The sequence below is a fragment of the Muntiacus reevesi genome, chromosome X (genome assembly GCF_963930625.1).
Source record: "Muntiacus reevesi chromosome X, mMunRee1.1, whole genome shotgun sequence".
Taxonomy (NCBI): Eukaryota; Metazoa; Chordata; class Mammalia; order Artiodactyla; family Cervidae; genus Muntiacus; species Muntiacus reevesi.
In genome coordinates, this window is record NC_089271.1 from 56,454,864 (window position 1) to 56,472,671 (window position 17,808).

The following is a 17,808-nucleotide window of genomic DNA, read 5'->3' on the forward strand; positions in this document are numbered from 1 at the left end:
CACTGTGAGCTGTCCAGATCTCCCATAGACACCCCTGTCAGGGAGTTGTTTTTGAAGCAAATAGGGAAGGTCACTTGGGGAATGTTAGTCAAGAGAGAAAATAAGGGATCAGGTAGGGTTGCAGATGTTATCGTGGAGTAAATATAGCCAACGGTCGCTGGCAGCAGGGCATGAAGTTTTTCTCCCCTCTTACCCAAAAGACGTTGCCATGACCAGATGGGGTGTGTTGAGTGTAGCATATCACTGGGCTGGAAGGGTGGGCCACGGATACCATGGGATAGGTTGGACATATCCCCAACTTCTGCTGCTAATGCAGGTCCAACAAGGGGTAGTAAGGTTAAGTCGAGAAGCAGTGTGGTTTACAAGTGTATATACATCATTAAGGGAGACGTTAATAGCTGTACAGGGAGGCGTAATCAGGAAGAAGAGGGACATCATAGGATACATTTTTACCTATCTGATGGTGTTCTGCCTGTATAAGAGTCTGAGGTCTTCAATAGGTTCACAGGAATAGTTGTCCTCTGGTTTGGGGGTCTCAGTCCCCATCTCCCTATCCTGTAAACCACAGGATTTTATTCTAGAATTGTGGACACAGGCAGACAGGCCCTTTGCTTTTACAGCAGTTGAGGTTACTAGAACAACCTGATATCACCGTGTCCATTTCTCTGACAGCTGATTCAGACTCCCTTTCTCTTGCTAGGTCTTCACTAACACTTGGACCCCCACTCTACTTGGGGGTTTTTCAAGTCTTCCTGTGTCTTTAGAGAGGACTTGCTCTCCATATCGTTGGAGTCCTTACCGAAACATTCCCAGGTCAATTATATGCTTTAGGAGTGCATTGGTGTCCTCATCAGAAAACAAATCAGAAGTTAAGAGCGGGCGTCCATTCATCATTTCATAAGGGCTGAATAACAATGGCTGTTTGAGGGCTGCCTGTACTCTCATGAGGGCTATAAGTAGCATATGGACGTGGTGGTGTTGCACTGAATTAATTCTCACAACCACACAGGATTATGAGAGACAGTGCAGGGAGAGGTCACAGAGGGGCAACTCCCGGAGAAAACGCTGAGTGCATATTTATTGAGAACTTATCTGGAATTCAGTAACAGAGCTCAGCAAAGCAATAGTAAGGCTTTGACGATAAGGAAGTTTGTTCTGCGTGCAGAACAACATTTGCTGAGGCTGACGGTATCAAGGTATACCTTGGCTGACGGTCAGCCAAGGTATCTGTCTCAGGAGCATGAGAAAGAGTACGTAAGGAAAGGGAGAGACAGAACAATCTCCAGAAAACAGGGCCTTGAGAAAGTAACATCATTTATATTCCCACAATTCCCCTCTTCTTGTTTTATTAAGGAGCATGTTGATTTCCTTCTTGTCGGAGAAACAGCATCAGCGTAGCTTTGGTTCGAGTAAGGCATGAAAACAAGGTGATTAATGTTCAGACTAAAAATGAGACACAAAGAATAATTATGAGCAATATGCATGGGAAGAAAACATGATTCCAAGTTAAGTTTAGAGGTACAATTTTTAGGATTCAGCCAAGTAGCAGTATCAGAGAGTGTTTGCAGCAGAGTGGCATCAGAGGAATGTTGTTGGAGAGTCTTTATTTGTTCATGAAGTATATTTTGTAAGTGTAAGATGGAATCATTAATGATAGAATCTGTCTTAGGGTTTAAACGTTGTTTCAAATTATTCCAGGTTTCAGAATAATTGTGTACTACTTATGGTATAACACAGACATGTGAAAACATGCTATCACAGTCCAATTGAGAATGAGTCCATAAAGCTTGTTGACTTTCACCAAGCCAAGACAGCAGCCTCCAGAGCTGCGAGGTGAGACAATACCATTTGGTCACTTTCAATTTGTTTAGTAAGATCAGAAGTGATATTAGACATAAGGGTTTGTACCTGATTAGCAGTCTTTAAATGAAACAGTGAAAGCAGTGGCTGCAGTTGCAGCTAGGGCAGCGGCTGTAGTAATACCTATAATAGAAACTATGAGTGTCCCTAAAAATCATTTTTTATGTATAACTAATTTAGATAAGGTCTGCACTATTTGAGCAAGGGGTGAGCCACCAAGCCAAGGTCAATTTATAGAAATGCATATCCAATCTGAGCTTGTTGTTTAAGGGTAAAAGGAAAGGAATGATTAATTAAATGGGAATAGTTATAGCAAGGAGTAAGAATAGTTCCAGGAGGCAGGGTTAAAGAAAAATTAGAGAGAGTAAAATCGGGTGCTAGTGCAAAGATGTATGGTCTAGTGGTACAGATATTGACATCAGTGTGAGATTGTGAAGATCTGTGAAATTCCAGATGAAATGACCATTGGAAAATGTGTCAGGACTTCGTCCTAGAATGCGTGGAAAGAATGGGAGTGGAAGGCACCATATGAGAGTTTTATTGGGAGAATAACGTGAGGGAGCATACCACAACCTAAATATAGGGCCGGCAAAACCAGGATTCCATAAAGGATTAGACTTATAATAATGAAAGGGTAAAGACTGATTCCAAATCTGTCCATGTCAAGTCTTATTACTGTCTTCTATCAATAATGCTTGAGGTCCCCAATTTTCTATAGTATAATTGTAGGGGGAAAGGAGTTGTGTAGGGAAATTACTGGAATGGCAGACATGCCAACTGAAACCATCAAACATATCCATCTCCACCCAAGAATAAACACATAAAGGAATAGAAGGTTTAGGGTAGGACATGCCCAGAGTCATGTTACCATGAAGACCAGCAGGAAAATCAAAAGTTTGGTGCTTAATAGTAACAACTCAAGATTCAGATTTTGGAGGCCATTTTATATTGTTCATATACCATTGTGGGCCTGTATAAGCACATATTTGTGCATCTGTAAGACTGGTAATACAGAAAGGCAGATGAGGAGTGCCATTAATAGTCCAAGGGTCGTCTAGGATGTGTATAGGCACGTCAGGAGGATGTGGGTACCATTTACCTCCCATAGTGGCAGAATCATTAGTGGAAATAGGAATTTCAGGATCTTCCCAAGTGACAATGGGAAGTAAGGGAGGATTCAATAAATGAGCCCAATAAGTAAGGCTGAGACAGGAAACTTGAGTGGTGTGACGGAAAAGAAGAAAGGCTTACATAGTTTTACCTTACTGGCAGAGTTTGTGGTTATAAGCTAAAAGGGAAAGCAATATCTTTTCAGGTGTAATGGGAGTGCCAGTATTAACAAGAGCATTTTCAGCCCTTGAAGTAAGGCGTTTAATATCACCCCAAGTGATGTCAGTGGCTGGTGAGGAGATCCGAGGTCTCTTTGGAGGAGGCATGCCTGGAGGTGGTACTGGATCGGTGGTCAGTAGTTGAAAGTCAGGTAGTGGATTCTTGAGTCGGGGGTGCCAACTCATGGTAAAGTTTAACACAACGAGCAGGTATCCAGAGAGGACCTGATGGAGATAAAACAGTTGCATATCCTCTTCCCCATGTTAGTAATTTCACTGGACCCTGCCAGACGGGAGATGGGGGCTGCTTATACAAAACCAAAGGGTACTCGCGAGATTGTGGAGGTGCAAAATGTCGACGTGCTGTGGAATGTGAAAATTTTTGTGAAAGTGTTAAATGATTAGTGGTAAAGAAGGCAACATGTAGCCTTTCTCTTGGGGGACTAATTCCTTCCTCTTTTTTTTTTTTTTCTTTTCTTTTTTTCTTTTTTTTTTTTTTTTGGTTGAAGAATAATTCTTTAAACCGTTTAGCTTGACCTGTAGGGTTATGTGGAATCCCAGTCACATACATCATATTCCACAAGTATAATAAGAACTGTTGTGATTGGGAGGATGTATAAGTAGGGGCATTGTCAGTTTTAATTGTTTGAGGGTGGCTCATAACAGCAAAGCATTCCAAAAGATGTGCTTGAATGTGTTTTGCTTTTTCTCCATGCTGAACTGTGGCCTAAGGGAAACCAGAAAATGTATCAATAGTTACATGGATATAAGTGAGAGGTTTAAAAGGTGGATAATGAGCAACATCCATTTGCCAAATTTCATTTGTGGAGAGTCCTCTAGGGCTGACATCAGTAGCTGAAAAAGAGGGAGTTAGAGACGGACAAGTTGGACAGGTGCAAACTATTTCTTTAGTTTCATTATTAGTTAGAGAAAACTGCTTGCTTAAGGTTCTAGCTCCTTGATGAAAGAACTGATGTGACTGAAAGGTATCTGTAAATAAAGATCCTGTGAAATGAAGATTAGAATCAGCTTGATGATTACCATATGCTAGAGTTCCAGGATATTGTGTATGTCCTCGAATGTGGGCTATAGACAGGGGAGCATGGCATAGGTGGGTATGCCTAGAATAGGGCGCAATCAATTCAAGTGACCTAGTAATTGTTGAAGAGAATGAAGCGTTAAAGGATTGGGAGGCCGAAAAGACAATTGTGTAGATTTAATTGAAGTATGGAGAAACTGAAGTCTGAGATATTTCCAAGGAGGGAAATTTGAAATTTTTCTGGCGTGATGATTAATCCTTGAGTAGTTAAATAGACTTGTGGAGAGGAAAGGATTTCTGTTGGTTTTTTTTAGGGCATGAATGAGGAATTAAAATATCGTCCATATAATGATACATGTTAGCAGTGGGATATTGTTGCCTTAAGGGCCGTAATGTTAGATCATCAAGTCTCTGACATATAGTCGGGCTATTCAACATGCCTTGAGGTAAGTATTTCCATTGATATCTCTGTAAAGGCTGATGATTATTAAGAGTTAAAACAGAAAATGCAAATTTTTCTTTATTGTCTGGGTGTAGAGGAATGGTAAAGAAGCAGTCTTTTAGGTCTATAACAATCATATCATGATTTTCAGGAATTAATGTTGGGATAGAGAGACGAGGTTGGAAGGGTCCCGTAGGCTGTATTCTAGCATTTATTGTTCACAAATCATGGAGTAAGTGTCATTTAATGTGTTGTTATTGGATTAGGCCCTGTGAGTAGCAAAAGTCTTTGGACTATACCTGTCTTATTAGCCTCATGGTTTAGGAAAATATTTCCTCTTGTTGTTTCTTTACATATAGAGAGTCACATTGTTATAATTATGGATTTTCTATGAAATTGTATACCATCATTATATCAGTAGCTCAGTCACATATTTTGCAATGTAAGGGACAACATTTTTTGAAGTAGGCAACATCGTATGTAAGAACTTAAGTCAAGAACTTCCATTAGGTATAGCCCTGTGATATCTCCAGGTCATTTGATTTAGTTTGCTAAATGACCATAGTGCCTCTTGAGGAACCTGTATACAGGTCAGGAAGCAACAGTTAGAACTGGACAAGGAACAACAGACTGGTTCCAAATAGGAAATGGAGTACGTCAAGGCTGAATATTGTCACCCTGCTTACTTAACTTATATGCCGAGTACATCATGAGAAACGTTGGGCTGGAGGAAGCACAAGCTGGAATCAAGATTGCTGGGAGAACTATCAATAACCTCAGATATGCAGATGTCACCACCCTTAGGGCAGAAAGTGAAGAGGAACTAAAGAGCCTCTTGATGAAAGTGAAAGAGGAGAGTGAAAAAGTTGGCTTAAAGCTCAACAGTCAGAAAATTAAGATCATGGCATCTGGTCCCATCACTTCATGGCAAATAGATGGGGAAACGGTGGCTGACTTTATTTCTCTGGGCTCCAAAATCACTGCGGATGGTGATTGCAGCCATGAAATTAAAAGACGCTTGCTCCTTGGAAGGAAAGTTATGACCAACCTAGAGAGCATATTAAAAAGTAGAGACATTACTTTGCCAACAAAGGTCCGTCTGATCAAGGCTATGGTTTTTCCAGTGGTCATGTATGGATGTGAGAGTTGGAATGTGAAGAAGGCTGAGTGCCGAATAATTGATGCTTTTTGACTGTGGTGTTGGAGAAGACTCTTGAGAGTCCCTTGGACTGCAAGGAGATCCAACCCATCCATCCTAAAGGAGATCAGTCCTGGGTGTTCATTGGAGGGACTGATGTTGAAGCTGAAACTCCAATACTTTGGCCACCTGATGTGGTGAGCTGACTCATTTGAAAAAACCCTGATGCTGGGAAAGATTGAGGGCAGGAGGAGAAGGGGACGGCAGAGGATGAGATGGTTGGATGGCATCACCGACACAATGGACATGGGTTGGGGTGGACTCCAGGAGTTGGTGATGGACAGGGAGGCCTGGCGTGCTGCGGTTCATGGGGTCGCAGAGTCAGACACGACTGAGCGACTGAACTGAACTGAACTGAATTGTTGTTAATCTCTTGGTTCTAAATCCTGGAGCCTCTGATCTTTATTCAAAGACTGGTTACTGAGATAAGCTTTAGAAACAAACTCAGAGTGTCCTTCTTATTGTTTCTTTTGTTTGTTTTATTTTTTCCATTTATTTTTATTAGTTGGAGGCTAATTACGTTACAATATTGTAGTCGTTTTTGCCATACATTGACATGAATCAGCCATGGATTTACATGTAATCCCCATCCCGATCCCCCCTCTCACCTCCCTCCCCACCCGATCCCTCTGGGTCTTCCCAGTGCACCAGCCCCAAGCACTTGTCTATTGCATCCAACCTGGGCTGGTGATCTGTTTCACCCTTGATAATATGCATGTTTCAATGCTGTTCTCTCAAAACATCCCACCCTCGCCTTGTCCCACACAGTCCAAAAGTCTGTTCTGTACCTCTGTGTCTCTTTTTCTCTTTTGCATATAGGGTTATCGTTACCATCTTTCTAAATTCCATATATATGCGTTAGTATACTGTCTTGGTCTTGATCTCTCTGGCTTACTTCACTCTGTATAATGGGCTCCAGTTTCATCCATCTCATTAGAACTGATTCAAATGAATTCTTTTTAATGGCTGAGTAATATTCCATGGTGTATATGTACCACAGTTTCCTTATCCATTCGTCTGCTGATGGGCATCTAGGTTGCTTCCATGTCCTGGCTATTATAAACAGTGCTGCGATGAACATTGGGGTGCACGTGTCTCTTTCAGGTCTGGTTTCCTCGGTGTGTATGCCCAGAAGTGGGATTGCTGGGTCATATGGCAGTTCTATTTCCAGGTTTTTAAGAAATCTCCACACTGTTCTCCATAGTGGCTGTACTAGTTTGCATTCCCACCAACAGTGTAAGAGGGTTCCCTTTTCTCCACACCCTCTCCAGCATTTATTGCTTGTAGACTTTTGGATAGCAGCCATCCTGACTGGCGTGTAATGGTACCTCATTGTGGTTTTGATTTGCATTTCTCTGATAATGAGTGATGTTGAGCATCTTTTCATGTGTTTGTTAGCCATCTGTATGTCTTCTTTGGAGAAATGTCTGTTTAGTTCTTTGGCCCATTTTTTTGATTGGGTCATTTATTTTTCTGGAATTGAGCTGCAGGTGTTGCTTGTATATTTCTGAGATTAATCCTTTGTCTGTTGCTTCATTTGCTATTATTTTCTCCCATTCTGAGGGCTGTCTTTTCACCTTGCTTATAGTTTCCTTTGTGGTGCAAAAGCTTTTAAGTTTCATTAGGTCCCATTTGTTTATTTTTGCTTTTATTTCCACTATTCTGGGAGGTGGGTCATAGAGGATCCTGCTGTGATTTATGTCGGAGAATGTTTTGCCTATGTTCTCTAGGAGTTTTATAGTTTCTGGTCTTACATTTAGATCTTTAATCCATTTTGAGTTTATTTTTGTGTATGGTGTTAGAAAGTGTTCTAGTTTCATTCTTTTACAAGTGGTTGACCAGTTTTCCCAGCACCATTTGTAAAGAGGTTGTCTTTTTCCCATTGTATATTCTTGCCTCCTTTGTCGAAGATAAGGTGTCCATAAGGTGTCATGGATTTATCTCTGGGCTTTCTATTCTGTTCCATTGATCTATATTTCTGTCTTTGTGCCAGTACCATACTGTCTTGATGACTGTGGCTTTGTAGTATAGTCTGAAGTCAGGCAGGTTGATTCCTCCAGTTCCATTCTTCCTTCTCAAGAATGCTTTGGCTGTTCGAGGTTTTTTGTAAGGCCTCTTTAACCATAAGAGTGGCGGCTGCTACTGCCTCGAGCCAAGCGGGCCACCCTTTGGCTACCTCATCTAGTTGTTTTGAGAGGTGGGCCACAGGCTGTAATACGGGCCCCACCATTTGTCCTGACATCCCAAGAGCAGTTCCTACTCTCTCAGAGACATACAGCCTGAAAGGCTTTTCCAGGTTTGGAAGGTCTAAATCTGGACCCATACTGACAGCCTCTTTCAGGGCATTAAAGGCAACCTTGCAGGTCTCCATTCCAATCAAGTGGCCCATCCTCTTTGCTTCTTAGTTTCTCATACAGGGGTCAGGCCAGATTCCCATAACCAGGAATCCAGATCCAGGAAAATCCAGTCATTCTTAAAAATCCCCTAAGCTGTTTCCTCGGTTGGAGGTAAGGGGTATTTAAGATGAGGGATTTCCTCTGGAGGGTCAAGCTTTCCGCCCCCCCCCCTCTGTAATTATATCTTATTTGGGTTAAACTAATCTCAGCTTTCTTAGGGGATACCCGATATCCCTTTTCATAAAGAAAATTTAAGGTTTTTATAGTATCCATTTGAGAGCTGGTAAAATCTGGGCTTGTTATGAGCAAGTCATTGACATATTGTATTAGGTTACTGTTTGCTAAGGTTAATTGTCTTAGTTCTTTCCCCAAGGAAGTCCCCAAAATACGGGGCCCGTCTCTAAATCCCTTTGATAATCACATCCAGCAAGGTTATATGGCCTCCCTTGTTCCCAGGGCCCACCACTCAAAGGCAAAGAGCTCTAGGGACGCAAGATGGAGAGGAATGTAAAAGAAAGCATCCTTAAGGTCTAAGACTGAAAGGTACTTAGCAGTTCCTGGGACTTTTGATAGGAGGCTCTATGGGTTCGGGACTATGGGGTGGGGGATGGGACTCACAGCCTCTTTAACTGCTCTTAGATCCTGGATAAGTCAATAAGATCCATCCGGCTTCTTAACAGGCAGGATTGGAGCATTGCAGGAAGACTCACAAGTGATTAGGATTCCAGTATCCCGGTATTTATTTGTTAACTAGCGTTCCAAGTCCCTCAAGAGCTTCTGGTTTTAAGGAGCATTGTCTTCTCCAGTGGAGGGGAATCTGCCTCAGGAGAATCTTCACTGGCGAAACATTTATGACTGGCCCGGGGGCTGGAGACACCCCACACCTGGGGATTGACCTCATCTGTGAAAGGGAGGGAATCCTCCTTTCCTGTGTCTGACTGCAAATGTTCAGACACCAGACAAAGGAAGTTATCGGTTTCTAGTTTTCCCCACCTCACTGTGGTCTGGAGGCAACACAGTAAGTCTCTCCCCAGTAGGGGAGCAGGACAACCAGGGATGTATTAAAAGGGATGGGTCCCTTGCCAATCGCCCACCTTACAATGGAGGAGCTTAGTAAAATTTCGACTTTGGGATTTTCTGTCCACCCCTGTCACCATTTTAGTCAGGGAATCTAAAGGTCCTAATTGGAAGGGAAGAACAGAGAAGGCAGCCCCCCCTCCCCCATCTGAAAGAAGTTCACAAGGGTCGAGAGGAGTGATCTGGATCTCACCATTCTGGTGGAGGGGCAGGGAGCTGTTCTCAAGCCGTTGGGCATCCTCAGTCCCGGTCTCCTAGGACTAACACAGACAGAGCAGGTGTAGGGGCCTCAACACGCCTTCCCTTAGGGTGATATGGACACTCCCCTTTCCAATGTCCATCGTCTTTGCAGTAGGCACACTGGGTGCATCTCAGTGGTGGATCCCTAGGATCCTTTTTTCTTTCTCGCTCTCTCCGTGACCCTCACACAGTGGTAGGGTGAACCAAGGCCAATATTTTAGCCTGTTGTTGGGCTAAGGCTTGGATCAGCTTCTCTGTCCTTCCATCCTTTCGGGCTTCTCTTTGCCCCCTTTTGACCTCCTCCTCCCGGTCCCTATTGAAAAACACTGTCTTTGCCTCCTCCACTAGCTCATCTGTTTGCCGGAGGATGTGAGGTGGTGGTACAGTGGGAGCTATTCTGACATGGCCACTGGAAGTTGTGAAAACATGACTGCAGTCATCTTCTGTGGCACTTTCTACCTCTGAAGTTCAACTGATCCTCGCTGGAGCCAGTGTCAATCGAGTAGTGTCTCCTGGACCTCTCCATTGTCTAAAGTGAGAACACAGCATTCATGAATTTTTTGTTGCTGATTTACCTTAATGATGGCCGTGGTTTTTTTTTTTTTTTTGTATTCTGCCATATTTTTTTTAAGTTTTTTACAAAGTTGATGACAGAATCACTCTCATATATTCATTAGAAACAGTAATTCCTAGTGGAGAGGAAGAGTAAGTTGGATAATATAAAATGTTATGTCCAAATCATGTGTATTTAAAATATTTTTCTACATTTATCCAATGGATTTATTTTCTAAAGATATAGGTATTTTGTTTTAGATTATGAATTCACGTATTTTGGAAATCTGATAGTGTTAAATGCTAACTCTTTGTGTGTATTTTTAATTTTCAAAATACTCACACAGGTAAGTACATCCAATCCATGGCAGCCTGATTTTTATATAAATATAACTAAGATTTAAAGCAGAGTTCTACTGATTTTAATATATAATTCAGTGTTTGGTATTTCTTGGTGGTTTAAAAAAGATGTGTTTTTACATTTTACTGTGCATCATTATGTTGCAAATTAGATTTGAAATTTTAAAACTATTGAAATTGGGTTTTACATGTTTAAACATAGGTATGTAACTGAATTTCTGTATTATCAGCTCACTTGGGATATGATCTATTTGGGCTTAGTTCAGTAGTGTTTACTTTGTAGTAGCAAGTAAACTCATACTGTGTATTTACCTTCACTACTAAAAGATTTCATCACTCTTTTCTTTTTTCAAACTTACCTAAGTACATGTGTAGGGAGAGTAAAATTGTTAACAATTTTGGGTTAAGATTCCACAGTTACAGACAAATACTTCAATCTGATTAATAGTAGAGTCTTTTAATATCATGATTTTTGGCATTACCACTGATTACCTCTCCTTAAAATTCCTCCTTGACTTTTGTGACAATGCCATATATTTTATTCCATTTTCAAGTGGTTTTGCCTTCTCTGGCTTTCCTCAGAGGAAGTGTAGGAATCCCTCTGGGCCCTATTTTAATTCCTCAGTTTTTCAGGCCCTGTTATATAAGAGTCCGTTTAACGTTTCACCTGTCATCAATATCCCGATGACTTCCAAGCCTGCGTTCTCTCGCCTTAACCTCTCTTCACTCTTAATCCCCCTTTTTCCCCTAGTCTGGGGCTCTGTCCTAATCAATCTGTTTCATGGCTTCTTCCTTTTTTCCCAACATCTCAATTGAGAGATAATTTACATACCATAAAATTCACCCATTTAAAGTGTAAATTCGATTGTTTTTAGTATATTCACGGCGTTGTGCAAACCATCACCACACTTGGAACTTATATTCATCATCACCACAGAAAGAAACCCTTTCCTGCTAGCAGTCACTCTTATTTTCTTCTTTTTCTCTCCCCTTAGCCCTAGGTAACAACTACTAATCTACTTTCTGTCATTAAGGATTTGCATATTCAGGGCATTTTATATAAATGGAATTATATAATATGTGGTCTTTTGTGACTGATTTCTTGCACTGATTTCTTTAGCATGTTTTCAAGGTTCATCTATGTTGTAACAAGCGTCTTTTTATTAACAAATATTCCATTGTGTAGGTATGTACCACATTTTTTTATCCACCCATTGGTTGATGGACATTTGCGTTGTCTCCCCTTTTGGGGTATTATGAATAATGCCATTATAGGAACATACATTTTCTTTTTCTTGGGGATATATTGTATTCGGAGTAGAATTGCTGGGTCATATGGTGACTTTTTAACATTTAACACTTTGGGGAACTGCCAAGCCATTTCCCAAAGTGGATACATCATTTTACATCCCCACCACCAATGTATGAGATTTCTAGTTCCTTGCCAAAAAGTAAAATAAAATATAAAATAAAATAAAAATCCTCACCAACCTTGTTTTACTCCATTTGTCTTTTTGATTGTAGCCATCCTTGTGGGTATGAAGTATTTCATGGCCTCTTAACCAGAAACTTTGGGAATCCTCCCTCCCAAATTCCCTCCTCTGTTAGTTTCTTAGGAGCTCATTGACGAACTTCAGGAGGCTTATAAGTTAGGTGAAATTGTATGCAAAATTGTGAGTGTTTGCAAATATGTATTTATTTATTTTTTAAAATAGACTCAAAGGGGTTTATAACACAAAGGGGTAGCAAACACTGAAATTTGCAAAATGTGCTCTACAACTTGTCATTCTTAATTCTGCTTCTGTCTAACCTAGTTTTTTATCAAAAGTGCTTCCATATCATCTGTGTCAGCCATCTGGCAGCATGGTAAAAAATGCAAATTGCTGGGCACTGTCCTACACTTATTGAATCAGAGTACTCTGAGGGTGGGATCTAAGAAATTTACATTTTGAACAAATGCTCCGATAATACTGATTATAATATTAAGATTTGTCAAGTGCTTACAGTGGGTCGGGTACTCTTTTAAGCTCTTTTTTCTAAATTAACCCGCTTATTCCTCATAGTAACCACCACCCTACCCCTCACCCCTCCAAAAAAGTACTGTTTTTCTCTATTCACTGCTGATGAAAAATAAGGATAAGAGAAAAGTCACAACCTCATGTTCTTACAACTAATCATTATCAAAATTTGGCTTTATATTGAGAAGTCTGCCCCCACAATTCAAGCCCTTAATTAACCATTAAGCTTAGCTACCTTTCAAGTGATCATTCTTAAGCATGTAGATGTTTCAGAACCACTGGCCTCATCTATTAACTCTGAATTAAAATGCCTACATACTTCCTCTATCTGTTTCTTACTCCAAAATTTCTTTTAATAAATCACCTTCAGAAAGCCTTCCATGACTTAGGCATGCTTCTGTTCCTTTCCCCGCATGATGTGTATGTGTGTGTGTGTGTGTTAGTATTTGCTTATCAATATGGTCTGTTAAATCACTTATTTCAATATAATTCTTTTTTCCACAAATGGGCAGCAGATTTCTCAATGGCAGAGGCCTTACCGTTTTTTCTGTCTCCTTACTGTGCTTAGTCTTTTACAATAACTATTCAATATAGTAAGTGTTAACTAAGTAGAGGGAGAAATAGTAGCAGACTAATCATTTCAGTACCCTGAAAGATGTTAAGGTGATAGATTGCGCCATAGCATTTCGCTAGAATGGTTGGATAAGATAATGCTGCAATACCAGGGAGTTGTCCCATATCAAGGAAAGGATCTCAAGTTCTAGGAGGGAACTACATTTCTAATTGGGAATTGAATTTGCTGGTAAAGATAGTAAAATGGAGGAGATCGAAGATAGGAGTAGCATGGTCATATGAAAATAAATATAGAAATCTATATTGATAATTAAGTTTCTGAGACTTTCAGGAAAGAATCTGAATCGAGTTCTTTTTATTATCACTAGTAAATCTAAATGTATTATCAAGCTTTATTAATTTATGCTTTGTCAAGAAAAGCAGATTTTTCCTGAGTGAGGAACACTGACAAGAGCATTTATAACATATTACAGAACAAACATAGGGGATTGAGACTCTATGTTTGCTATATAAAGCACCACACTTTGAAGGATGTTCCTTTCCAAATAATATTTTTCTCTTTCAGGGTGATCTTGGAAAAGAAGTGCCTTGTTCCCTGTTTAGAGAATTAGAGCCCTAATTTAGTGGGGGTGACTTCTTCCAGGTTAAAAAGGAAGTACATTTAAGTTAATCCAGTTGTGGCAGTCTTTCTTGTTTCTAGCTTAATGAGGGGAGATGCTGACGTGAAGTCCAAGATGATAAAGCTAAAGCACTGTGGTGTACCACAAACGGGTATCTTGTGAGACTGTCATGAGGCAGTTTTTGCGCCAAGTTCAAAAAATGAAAGAAAGGCCTTAATACATTAATTTGTCATTTTTCTCTGATATCTTTTTATCTTAGACTGACTTCTTCCATGATACGACACAGCAGAGTTCACATTCAGAGTGAAAATGTGTAGCCAGCTATCTGTATTCAAACAGTGTAGCAGATCCATGTCTCATTATTTATTGGGTTTCAACTTTCTATGGGCTCTTTATTTTTTAAAAACTGATCCACAACTTTATTCTTATTGTAAAGATTTAAAAAAATGTATAGCATAAAGTTTGACACATCACCTTAAACATGTCACTTCTCACCCGGTACACCTTTCCACACACAGTTACTCCTCTCCCCTCCCCATAGATAATCACCATTGATGAAGTTTGGTTTATAATTTTTATTAAGTTTCCTGGCTTATCATGTACATAGAAAGCATAATATGTATACTTATTATCATTTACATGAATTGAATCAAATTAAAAATATTTCACCAAATTTGTCTTGAAGCTTTTCCCATGAAAATATGTAGAGGTTGTTTGTTTGTTTGTTTTGTTTTTGTTTTTTTAAATTGTATAGTGTGACTGGGCTTCCCAGGTGGTACAGTGGTAAAAAAATCCACCTGCCTAGGAGGTGGTTCGATGCACCTAGGAGACCTAGGTTCGATCCCTGATCTTGGAAGAATGGCAACATGCTCCAGTATTCTTGCATGGGAAATCCCATGGACAGAGGAGCCTGGCGGGTTATAATCCATGGGGTTGCAAAAGAGTTGGACACGACTTAGTGACTAAACAACAACAACTAGCTCAGACATCGATGTCTCTGGCCCTTTTTCTAGTTTTTGCAATTTTCTCCTTATGTCCGAGACGGCCTGGGTTATGAAGGAATGGGCCAGCAGGACTCTTCCCTCAAAACCTTTTAGGTCTGCCTGCCTAGGTAAAATTTTTAAAGGCCTCTGTGGGCCTTCCCCAAAATAAAAGGGTGGATTTTCACTCTCTCCTTGTTACATCTTATTTAATACTTATTTTATCTTAATTAACAGCCTTCCGGACACCCTGGGTAATGCCCTGCAGTAGGCAAGTAATGAGGTGTCTTGGGGATTCCCTTCCTGCCCTTGTGTTGGGATCCCAATCCGGCTCTGTACAGGGGATTGCCTCTTCTGTAAGGGCCAGGTTGCCACCCACCCACTGTTGTTCATCAGCCACTTTTCTAGCCTGACCTAAGATTCTAGCTTTCTCCTCATCATTACAACACAGAGTGAGAATGACCATCACATCCCTCCAGGTGAGGGAGAAGTTTAGGCTAAGATATTCAAATTCACCCCTAAACTTTTGAGGGTTTTCAGAATATGAACTCAACTGTTCCCTGCATTGGATACTATCTTTCATAGAAAAGGGAACATGAACTCATGTGGTTCCCCCTTCCCCATCTGGAACCTCTCTTAGGGGACAATTTTTTTTTTTTTTTTTTTTTTTTTTTGTCCAAGGCTGACCTTTCCTCCTGTGGAGGGTAAAGCTTACCTCCTGATCCTAATCCCATGAGGGAAAGAGGCGAAGCTGAGGTGGCTGTAGGTGACCTTCCCTCAAGTCCCAACTTCTGGGGCTGCCTGAACTTCCCTTTCCCGCATACTCTGTCAGAACTGAGGGGATCAGGAGAAGGTCATGGGGGGTCTTCCACCTTGGACCATGCCAAGAGGACTTTGAAAGGGCATTTATTGGGATCTCTGAGCTTACCTTTTCCCCTTTTCTCAGAATCCTGGCAGAGGGCCATAATGGCCTGGGCATAGGGAACCTCCTTGTATTTACCCTCATGTTTGCAGTATAGACTGAGCTGCAAAATGCTGTTAAATTCAAGTGACTCTGACCAGGGCCATTTTTCCACACCTCCCAGGGAGTAGGTAGGCCCGTACCGAGTACAATATTTGAAAAGTTTTTCCTTTATAGTCCATCCAGTTGCTATCCTTCCCAGTGGGCCCAAAGACAACCCAGTGCGGTGTCTAGAGGGAAAGTAGGCTTATTTCCCATTTTGATGGTGGTATAGTTAGTTTTTAAATTAATTTATTTATTTTAATTGGAGGATAATTGCCTTACAATATTGTGATGGTTTTTGCCATACATCAGTATGAATTGGCCATAGGCATACAAGTGTCCCCTCTATCCTGAACCTTCCTCTCACCTCCCTCCCCACCACATCCCTCCAGGTTGTCACAGAGCACCGGCCTTGGGTGCCCCGCATCATACATCAAACTCCCACTGGCTATCTCTTTTACTTATGGTAATGTATATGTTTCAAAGATAGTCTCTCAAATCATCCCACCCTCTCCTCCTCCCACTGAGTCCAAAAGTTTGTTCTTTACGTCTGTGTTTCCTTTGCTGCCCTGCACATAGGATCATCGGTACCATCTTTCTAGATTCCATATATGTGCGTTAATATACGATATTTGTCTTTCTCTTTCTGACTCACTTCACTCTGTATAATAGGCTCTAGGTTCATCCACCTGATTAGAACTGACTCAAATGAGTTCCTTTTTATAACTGAGTAATATTCTATTGTGTATATGTACCACAACTTCCTTTTCCATTCATCTGCTGATGGACATCTAGGTTGCTTCCATCTCCTAGCTATTGTAAATAGTGCTGCAATGAACATTGGTATACATGTGTCTTCTTCAATTTTGGTTTCCTCGGGGTCTATGCCCAGTGGTGGGCTTGCTGGGTTGTGTGGTAGCTTTATTCCTAGTTTTTTAAGGACTCTCCATACTGTTCTCCATAGTGGTTGTATCAGTTTGCATTCCCACCAACAGTGTAAGAGGGTTCTCTTTTCTCCACATCCTCTCCAGCATTTATTGTCTGTAGACTTTTTGATGATGGCCTTTCTGATCAGTTGTGAGATGATACCTCATTGTGGTGTTGATTTGCATTTCTCTAATAATGAGCGATGCTCAGCCTCTTTATATGTGTTCATTAACCATCTGCATGTCTTCTTTGGAGAAATGTCTGGTTAGGTCTTCTGCCCACTTTTTGATTTGGTTGTTTGTTTTTCTGGTATTGAGGTGCTTGTATATTCTGGAGATTAATTCTTTGTCAGTTGTTTCATTTGCTATTATCTTCTCTCATTCTGAGGGTTGTCTTTTCACCTTGCTTATAGTTTCCTTCATTGTGCAAAAGTAGGTTCCATTTGTCTATTTTTGTTTTTATTTCCATTACTCTAGGAGGTGGGTCCTAGAGGATCTTGCTGTGATTTATGTCAGAGAATGTTCTGCCTGTTTTCCTCTGAGAGTTTTATAGTTTCTGATCTTACGTTTAGGTCTTTAATCCATCTTGAGTTTATTTTTGTGTATGGTGTTAGAAAGTGTTCTAATTCCATTTTTCTACACACAGCTGACCAGTTTTCCCAGCACCACTTGTTGAGGAGAGTGCCTTTTCTCCATTGTATGTTTTTGCCTCCTCTGTCAAATATCTGACTCTAGAGAGGTTGCAAGCTCTCTCTCGGTCTCAGATCACCTGGTTGTACATGAGCCAAAGAAAATGCTCAGCAGTAAGCACAATCAGAGGGGCTGTAGGGCTGGCCCCAAAAGGTGAATTAACCCCTAGACATACATCTAGGGTATTAACTTTCACCCAAGACCAGGTGCGACTATACTGAGCCCCATCAGTCACTTCCATTTGGAGCACTCGGCCAGATGAACAATCAAACGGCTGAATTTATAGAAATAGGGCACCTGATGGAGGGCTCCTATTGCTCGATTATCTCCCCAAGAACAGAAACCACAATTTATGGGGAGGAGAGATCGTGGTCTCTCAGAAAATCTCTCACAAAGACTCAAAACTTCAGGTCTGAGTATTGACGGATGGAGTAAACAGAAATACCTTGGGTCTTCAAAGGGAGGGAAAGAGGACAGGTTGAAAGAGATGGAGGGAGAAAGAAAAA